At 42.8% G+C, this 8,990-nt stretch overlaps 1 long non-coding RNA gene across 1 annotated transcript; it reads left to right on the top strand.

Moving 5' to 3' along the window:
* The first annotated feature begins 1,046 nt into the window (after positions 1 to 1,046).
* Positions 1,047 to 3,742, top strand: LOC143131779 (uncharacterized). Its single transcript, XR_012988208.1, has 3 exons — positions 1,047 to 1,754; positions 1,891 to 1,945; positions 2,241 to 3,742. It is a non-coding gene; the product is annotated as an uncharacterized LOC143131779 (long non-coding RNA).
* The last annotated feature ends 5,248 nt before the right edge of the window (positions 3,743 to 8,990 follow it).

Raw genomic sequence — 8,990 nt, 5'->3', positions numbered from 1 at the left:
AGGTGGTATACAGAGTACAGCTACCCCCACGTGGCAGACGAGTGGCCATACATAGAGACAGGTTGGCCCCCTACCACGGGGATGCTAATCCCCAGCTCCCACACAGGCCCTCACAGACCCCCCCTAACAGCCCCCTCCCAGACACACATTCGGACATTCCCACCTCACCCCTCTCCCCAGTGCCACTCTCTCCCACACGTGTTATGGCGGTGCCTACTCGGCCCCAGAGGCGAAGAAAACCGCCGGCCCATCTGAGAGACTTTGTTTAAAGTTGTTGTGTTGTGTTGTGTGTATTTGTTGTTCCCTCAGGGTCGAGGAACTTTGATGCGGGGGGGTAATGTAGCGACCGTGCTTTGCGTAACCCCGGGCGCGCTCATGGTTGGCAGCCTGGCGAGAGGGGGGGCGGGACCCCCCGAGGAATATAGGCTACGGTTCGAGGAAGTTCTGCCTCTTTGCGTTCTGGGCCTGACACGGGCCGCTGTGTGTTACATGCTGCATTGTGTGCTTGTTCAATAAACCAGTTAATGAAACTCTGGCTCTTGGTAAAACGTTACAGTTCTTTCAAAAATATGTGCTCATTCATGTGTAATTATTTCCACCTACTAATCAAAGTATTCTCGTAAGTGTAGAATCTGCTATTCCAAATACATACGCGCGAGTCGCGCGAATGGCTGAATCCATGTTGCGCCTCCATCTTTGAAATACATTCGCCAACGAGGGACAATCCTGGAAATTCAGCTCCGCCTTTCGCGCTTGTAGGCAACAATCTTTGCATGATTAGTGTACTCGCAACTGCCGGCAGATTTGAAAGTCTGTTGAAGACGGAGGATTACACCTATGCTCGAGGACATGAAAAGGAGTCGCCAAGGAAGCGAAAAAGAGAATTAAAACGCCAACGCGACCGGAAAAACAACAGACTTGAGTCAATATTGGAGTGGCTTTTCTAAGATGGAAAGAGCTCGTGAGGAGCAAGGATTTTAAAAGGGACGCCGAAATTGCCTGCTTTCTCCTCGACAGGTAATTCGGCCTATTCGTGTAAACATATAGTCTATGATGTAAATTCGAAGTTTTATAGTTGCTTGGCTTACTATAGTATGGTTGTCCATAACGCTAGAATGACGTCTTCGCGTCGATGAAAAAGGATTGTCTATTCTACGTTGTAACATAAATCTGCTATGACGGATCACCGGCAAAGGGCACTGTAAATTGTAGTTATTTTTCATTGCTTTTGCTTTGTAGCCTAAATGTATCCTAATCTGATAATGGGTAGCCAATTCCAAGGGTGACGTTCACATCCTGAGGCCTGTCCTGTAGTCTTATTAATTGTAGACGTAGCCTACTAATTACTAAATTGTCTGAAAGTTTTTCACCATATGAGTGTAGCCTACACCTCAGAATGGGGGAAGGGTAGACTAGCCTAGTCCATTACACTTGTGAATGGAGCAAGGTAGACCAGCCAGCCCATTGAGACTGATCATTGAGGGTCTAAGTCATTATCATGCAGAACAATAAAATACGGACAAAACTGCTTTGATTGAACTTTAGTCAATGCATCTACCAAAATACATCTTTCCTCACGGTCATAAAATGAATGTACTTTGTTTGTGGTTAAAGTGAGACATTCTAACATGTACTGCTCTGTTTTGTCCAGCTATGAGAGAGAACTGAGAGCAGTCACATCAACACCAATGAAGGGAAAGTCCTCTAGTATTAACTACTCCAGAAGTGTCCAGCATTTCTAGTGGGACAGACAGGTCAGTCACTGCATGAAAACAATTGTTGATTCTATGTGATTGTTTGATAATAACTGAAAGTATATTTGTAATATCTTGGTGTTTACCATTTTATGTACTGTTATATGTTGTGAAACGCTCTGCTTATTCATTTCAGATGAGCATCTTGGCGCAATTGCAGAAGCCCCTGAAATTGAGAACCTTGAACAGAGGTAACCCATCAATGCTCATAATGTCTATACCCTAACCCTACATGACATTCTCTATTGTATATTTTCATGATATAAGCATTTATATATATTTTTTACAAAGCCTACATGACATGAGCATCGTGGAGGAGGATGTGGAAGAAATTCAATGGTCTTGTTATGTGATGCATGTGCATGCCTTCATTGTAACCTTGCCTGTAACTCAGTCTAGGCAAAATAGCACTATACAGATTAGTAACAATATGTTGAACTATATAAAATGGCGTGTATGTCTGACGACACTGCATGTCTTCCACAGGATCAGCTTTCCAGGAGACTGCAAATTTAGAATGATGGCCCATGTTGCTTCAAAGGCACCATACAAAAAGGAAGGGTTCATGTGTAAATACCATAGTTTGTTAATTTCTGTAAATAAATATATTGCAAATAACATTGTTGACCATGTTACTGTCATTTGGTGTTTCAAAATGGCAAATTACCACAACTCCTTTTTTAATTATAAGTTTGTGGATGTAATGTATAAGAGGTACAGCATGAACAGTCTCTTATCAATTCTAAAAGTTTTTATTTTCATGAAAGCAAAATATAGCAATGTACTGGTGTAAAATAAATTAAATACAGTTTTAAAAGGAACAGGCAGTACAAGAACACTAATACAAAACTATTTACAATAACACAACATTACAATATTATAGGAAGGTGATATAAATTCCAGAGATGTCCCTGAGGGTCAGGGAATTTATCCCTTATCCTACACACAAAGCTTGGGATCCCTCTTCTATTACCCTGTCCTAGAGACCCATGCTGTCAGAAAATGAAATGTCTGTAGGTAGCATATCTGAACTCTATTGTCATCACCTGGCTCTCTTACATGGCCTAATGCTGTGATGTCTGATGTACTGCCTGTGAATCTGGAGAAAACCTTCATCTAGGCAGTGCTGTGTGTAGTGAGGCAGAAGGCTCACACAGGTGGCAGGGTTTTGTCCACAGCATTTTCTCTCCTGATCGGTTGGCATGTCTCTGCAGTGTGTACAAGTACACCAAGGCATCCCTGGCACAGGTGGGGGGACGACATGTCTGCACTGATGCATCAAACACCAGACCTGGCTGCCTCAGTAGCAACTGTGTGGTGAGGTTCCTGTGCTCTTGCAGGCTCATTCCATCCACAAGTCTCTGAAGAAATAAGACACAAGAAATAAGATCAGATAGGCTTGTTTAGGTAGCAAAGTTAGATTGTTAGCAGAGTAGTAGTAATAGTACTCTGTCATTTTTCAAGTGTTCACACAAAATGATGAATACTATGTGTATGGACAATGAAAAGGTGAAAATGTTGTGTAACATTTTCTATAGACCATAACGTAATTATGTGTCGTGATTTCACTGGCAGACAACTCGCATCATGCAGTTGACTAGCAACAGCTAGAAATTGCTACATATAAACAATGGAGATACAAACAGGCAGGAAAGCTACACCAAGCGCGTAACTGAAGCGTTCCGTTCACAACGCGTAAAATCAATTTTAGAAGAATGGTCTATTTTTTTTCTGGTGTAGTGGCAGCAGACGCAACGCAAACGAACGTGACTGGTGCAGCTTCCGAGCTAATTTCGGTGTCATTGACATTGATACTGTTCCGAGAAATATATTAAAAACACAAACCTCCGTTGCTTCTCTCCTTTGTCTTTGAAGTTCTTCCACTCTGTCCTCGTCATCTTTGGAGTCTTACTTTTTCTTTGCCTAGGAGGTCTCACCGATCCTCTGCCACCGGCTCTTGGCTTTTCTTTACCTTTCCCTCTTCCTTTACCTTTCCCTTGCACAGGGCCGGAGTGGGGCCACTTTTCAGCCCGGGAGTTTCAGGCCCAAGACCGGCCCACGTTTTCCATAGTGGTGGAAATTGGATAAATGAAGCAACATTTCAGCTCTTACTATCCTGTACTTTTTATTAGTACCATGGTTCAACAAATGTGTAAAGATTATATAATAATTCACTTATTATGAGAAGTTAACTGAGAAGTTAACAAAAAATATTCCACTATTCCACAAGTTAAAGGAATCATATGTAAGATTTTGGCCAAAACTGGTACTGCAATCACTTTCAAATTACTGTAGAGCGGTGTATCCCCTCCTCCTCCCCCGACTCCAACCCGGATGCCAAAACACTACTGACTTTGTGATTAGTAGATAGGTAGAGGGTGGTGCATCAGGCCAAAACACAACATGACATGACAAAACACAACATAAACATCAGTTGAGGGCTGCAACTTCACTTTTTAAATGGCAATATCCTGGCCGGACTACAGTTGTCAGTGATATAAGTATTTGAAATTAACATGATTTCTTAATGTCTAGTGACATATCAGGGCCATTTTATGATTAATTGAAATACATTTCTTACATATGGTTCCTTTAACAAAAACAGAAAGAAAGACAGAAACAAAGAAAGCCTTTGAAATGTAGCCTATCCCACGCTTCCACAAAGAGGCATATTGAACTAATGTTTAGGCTACATGTTTTTTGCATGGGTAGGCTATATTGTTGTTTGGTGATTTAGCCTACTCCTTTACTACACCCTCTTCTAAGCAAAAAAAGGCATATGTTCATCATGTAGCATTAATATTTTGCTCTTTCACTAATTTCGGGCTCATCATTTTCAGTGGTTGACTGGTTGATCTGCTGCTCAGAGGCTACAATTTTTACCGCATAGGCCTACACAGATCAAACTTCAGTTTTGTTATTAATATTTGCATACTGCAAAGTCTATGAATCGGATTCAAAAGGCTAATATTTTAAGAAATGTAATATGTTGCTTGCAAATAGCTTGACAACGCTACAAACGTCCAATATTAGCCCAATAACTGCTAATAATCATTGCCTATAGGCTATCTCTCTTTACCAGTTGCCTCTTTTGTCTGTAGGCCTAATAGAAGCTTGGCACATTTAGCAGCATCTACCTGGCCGTTTCAGTCCCTCCTGGCCTCTTTCTACCATCCATCCTTCCTGACGCTTATGGCTATCCGTATCTAAAAAAATTTTTTTGGAAAAGACGGGCTATATGGACCCAACCAACTCTTTTTGGGAGGGGAGAACTCCCTCACACGGTAGGCTACAACCCATGCAGAGGCAACGGTGCCATGCACAGAATGCCGAACGTGTAGCCTACTTTAAGAGAAGTTAGACTAACGTGACAAAATGTCAATATTTTTTCCTCGACCGGCCCAAAAGTGAAGCGGCCCACCGGGAATTCTCCCGATTACCCACCCCGGGCCTGCCCTTGCACCTACGTTGCATCGACTGATCTCTGACTCTGCTCACTGAGAAAAATAGTAGGCTACGCTGTAAACATTGCCTTTACACTATTAATCTCGCACATACAGAATAACGATAGCACTGATACTGTACTAACATTAGCATGCATTCGTTTGGGAACCTGATAGCTGATGCTAGCAATGAAATAGTAGCCTACCAAAATAACGAAAACGTAAAACTATTAGGCTATTCACTTTACATAGAGGTCATACCCAACATGTTTACTGGCTATATAACTAAATGCAATGTGTAATTGTTTTCTAAAGTAACCTCTTCACTGGAAGGAACACTGGACGAAGTCGTAGTACTGGAAGCCATGTTAACCTTGGCATGAAACGGCCACCGTAGGAGTTAAAATGCGCTCGGAATGGGAGGGGCTAGAAAGTAATATTCAGTTGGTTGTCATATAGAATTTCACCGCTAGATGGGAGAAGTTCTTACACAAGGTAGCTTTAAACTATATCATAAGAATTTATTTCGTCAGTCATCATGCTCATTTTAATGAGTAAGAATGAAAGTTCTGCTGTGTTTATTGCAAACAAAATTCCGCGAGATCTCCCGCCATGTCTCCCGCGAGTCACGTCAGGCAGACTGTAGCCTGTCTGTCCTGGATGAGCTGCCCTCTGTTGTAGCTCCTCTCGGCTAGCCTCAAGTCGAACACGCCTAATGTGTGAGTCAGAGGTCGGAAACTGGGGCTAGATTTTGCTAACAGAGTTGCCCAGTTAGGGGCTCATCATCACTTTTTTCGTCACGTTGTAGTTCGTTTGTAGTCCATGTGGCCTTTCATGTCCAACAGTTTTAATGTGAACTTGGAAATTTGCCGTTTTTGTCACTTGAAAGCTGCATATCTTTCTTTCACGGGAATCTTACACTATATTTTAAGCAAATACAGTTGTTTGTTTAGGATTAGTGAGTGTATGTTTTAACCTTTGTTGTGGCATCCGTGTTTGTCACATATTCCGATGGCAAAGCACATGAACACTCGCTGTCGGAAAAACAAAGTAGCCATGGGGGCGGTCCTTGTCATTCCGAGGTGCTCTGAATGCACCATCAGAGCACCTCGGAATGACAAGGACTGCCTCCATGGCTACTTGGGTACTACGTACTGCATACTACAAACGAACTACAACGTGACGACAAAAGCGATGACGAGCCCCTAACTGGGCAACTCTGTTAGCAAAATCTAGCCCCAGTTTCCGACCTCTGACTCACACAATAGGCGTGTTCGACTTGAGGCAGATCTGACTTGATGTGATGCATGCTGGGTTGAACACAATGCATACTAGGATGGACGCAATGCTTGCTGGTTAGAAATTCTGTCCGACTTCTGTCAGCCGGGGAGGGACTTACCACCATGTCACATGACCTTAAATATATGAGTCTTAGCCTGCAGACAGATCTTGCAGTTGCCTTCCACGAGCTGCACGAGCTAAAACACGCCCTCATGACGTCAGTTCAAAGACGTGATAGGGCCATTTGGGAGGAATGTCTTCATGACGATTTTGACCGGAGTCTGGTGCTTCCTTATGGGCTTCGGAGAAAGGTTTTTCCGAAGCCCATGAACGCTTCAGAGGTCGAAAACTGGGGCTAGATTTTGCTAACAGAGTTGCCCAGTTAGGGGCTAGTAATCACTTTTGTCGTCACGTTGTAGTTCTTCGTTGATGTCTTCATGGTTGACCATTTGCTAAAATATGTGCCATTTTCCCCATTTTTCTATTCGTGTCTTGCTCCGTATGAATTTTAGAGAGAGGAAACCCCGTCTTGCCGCCCCTACTTCACCTTACTCGAGGGAAATCCAAGAACACAGCGAGAGCCGAGGCGAACGCTTTAAAAACAAATCCCCTGTCTTCGTTTCCAGGTTATGCGGAGTGACTGAAACTGTCCTGCAACTGAAGGCGCGTCGCGTCAACTGCAACAGGGGAACAGTTTGCTGATTGAACAAAGATTACAATAGGACGTTATCGTCAGCCAACTCGCGCGCGTGCGTGCGAGGTCCCTTACGCAGGAAATCAATGCGTGTGTCCTACACTGCACGTTTTACTACACAACCACCTGCTAAGACTTGCGTGCGCTGCCCCTTAACATAACATCCCCAACCATGGGGACTGTATATCGTGCACACTAAATATTTAAAAACCAATCAAAGACGGGGACCATCATGTCACATAGCGCCATAGCCGTGGGAAGTGGGGGTGCGGCAGCACCCTGCAGGAAAGCACGCGTATTTATGTCATACCACTCACGATCAGAAAAAAAGAAGCTCTCCGTCCCCGTCTATTATTCTATTATGCACTAAAAAATGTTACATTAGACCTGGGAGATCTAAACAAAAACTAAACAAATTAACAAAACAAACCTGAGGGAGATATCCTATGACGCTAGCTTTATGGTACGACAATATGCCATATTAAGTAGCTGAATATTATCGTGAGTTTCCCAAGGAGCTGAACACGGGCCGCCTCAATCTTCAGCTTAAAATGATGCATAGTGTTATCGGGGAGTCTCGGTGCACCACGGTGAAAGGTGGTATGGATATTGACTAAGCTCTATCCACAAACAAGAGCTCTCTTCAGCGAGGTAGATGAACTTATTCATCTGTGTCTTTGCGTGCCTGTTTCAGTGGCCTCCTCAGAGCGTTCTTTCTCTTCTTTTTGAAAGTGTAGGTTAAAGGCTACACTGTGCGTTTATGATGTCAGCATTTGTTGTAGGCTATATTTGTGATATGTGGATCAATTTAATGTAGGCTAGCCTATGAATATTGCGTTGTGTAGGCCTATGTTATGCATAAGTTTTAAGTCAATGTGTTCTGTCTAATATCCTGTGCGATAGGGTCTTTAGCCTGTTTTGACACCCATGTCAGAAGCGTCAATAATTATTACGTTTTATTAATGTTGGTGTTCAACAGTTTTATATTTCACGTGTTCACCGTCGATTTCGGTGCAAGGCTACAGCAACTTTGTTACCTTACTAGTGTAGCGTCAGATAGCAGACGGTTACTTCGTTTGCGTTAGTATCAATCTGTGGTTTGCGACATTTTGTCGCATTTTTTCTGTAGTGTAGCCATAATGTTCTTGACAGTGATGTATGCCTGTGCTGTGTGTCATGCAATGCTAGTATGCTGTTGTCCATTAACAGAGAAAGGCGTTTAAATAAAATAAAATAACTTTTTTTAACCCCCCCACCCCCGACTACAGCACCCCCAACCAAAACTCACTTCCCACGGCCCTGCATAGCGCCATCTTCAGCGGGTTTGCGCCAGTTTTTTCTGGGTAATTCCAATAGTCTTTTGGTGGTCGAACCTTGGTCGCACGTTATTCCAATTTGGCCAACAGGGCATGCCTCAAAGTAAGACATAAAGAGTGCTACTCCAAGCAAATAACATTCTAAAATGTAATGGGATGAAAACATGTGTGTTTCGTGTTTTTGACCTGTATTGACTAACCTGGCCAAATAGCTTTAATAGCCTATGGCAAGATTATTCATTTGTTTAGGTGATTTTTTTCTCAAACATGAAATATAGGTGATGTGTCAGGGGTAATGTTATAACAACTGATGTTATGCAGAGTGCCTTTTGAGACACAGTTGCAGTCAAGGGCGTAGGTTTAGTCTGAGCCACACACACACACAAAAGAGAAAATAAATAATGTACTGTATGATGCACACCCTTTCTATGATGCATTACTTGCTGTGAGCAGTCAAACAGTAAAACATTTAAAACACCATGTCAAATTTACCCGTAGCCCT

Source organism: Alosa pseudoharengus, unplaced genomic scaffold (assembly GCF_046254945.1).
Source record: "Alosa pseudoharengus isolate Yale_2024_CS ecotype anadromous, Long Island Sound unplaced genomic scaffold, YU_APseudo_1.1 YU_APseudo_1.1_scf_18, whole genome shotgun sequence".
NCBI classification, from domain to species: Eukaryota; Metazoa; Chordata; class Actinopteri; order Clupeiformes; family Clupeidae; genus Alosa; species Alosa pseudoharengus.
This window is presented reverse-complemented; position numbering and strand designations above follow the sequence as displayed.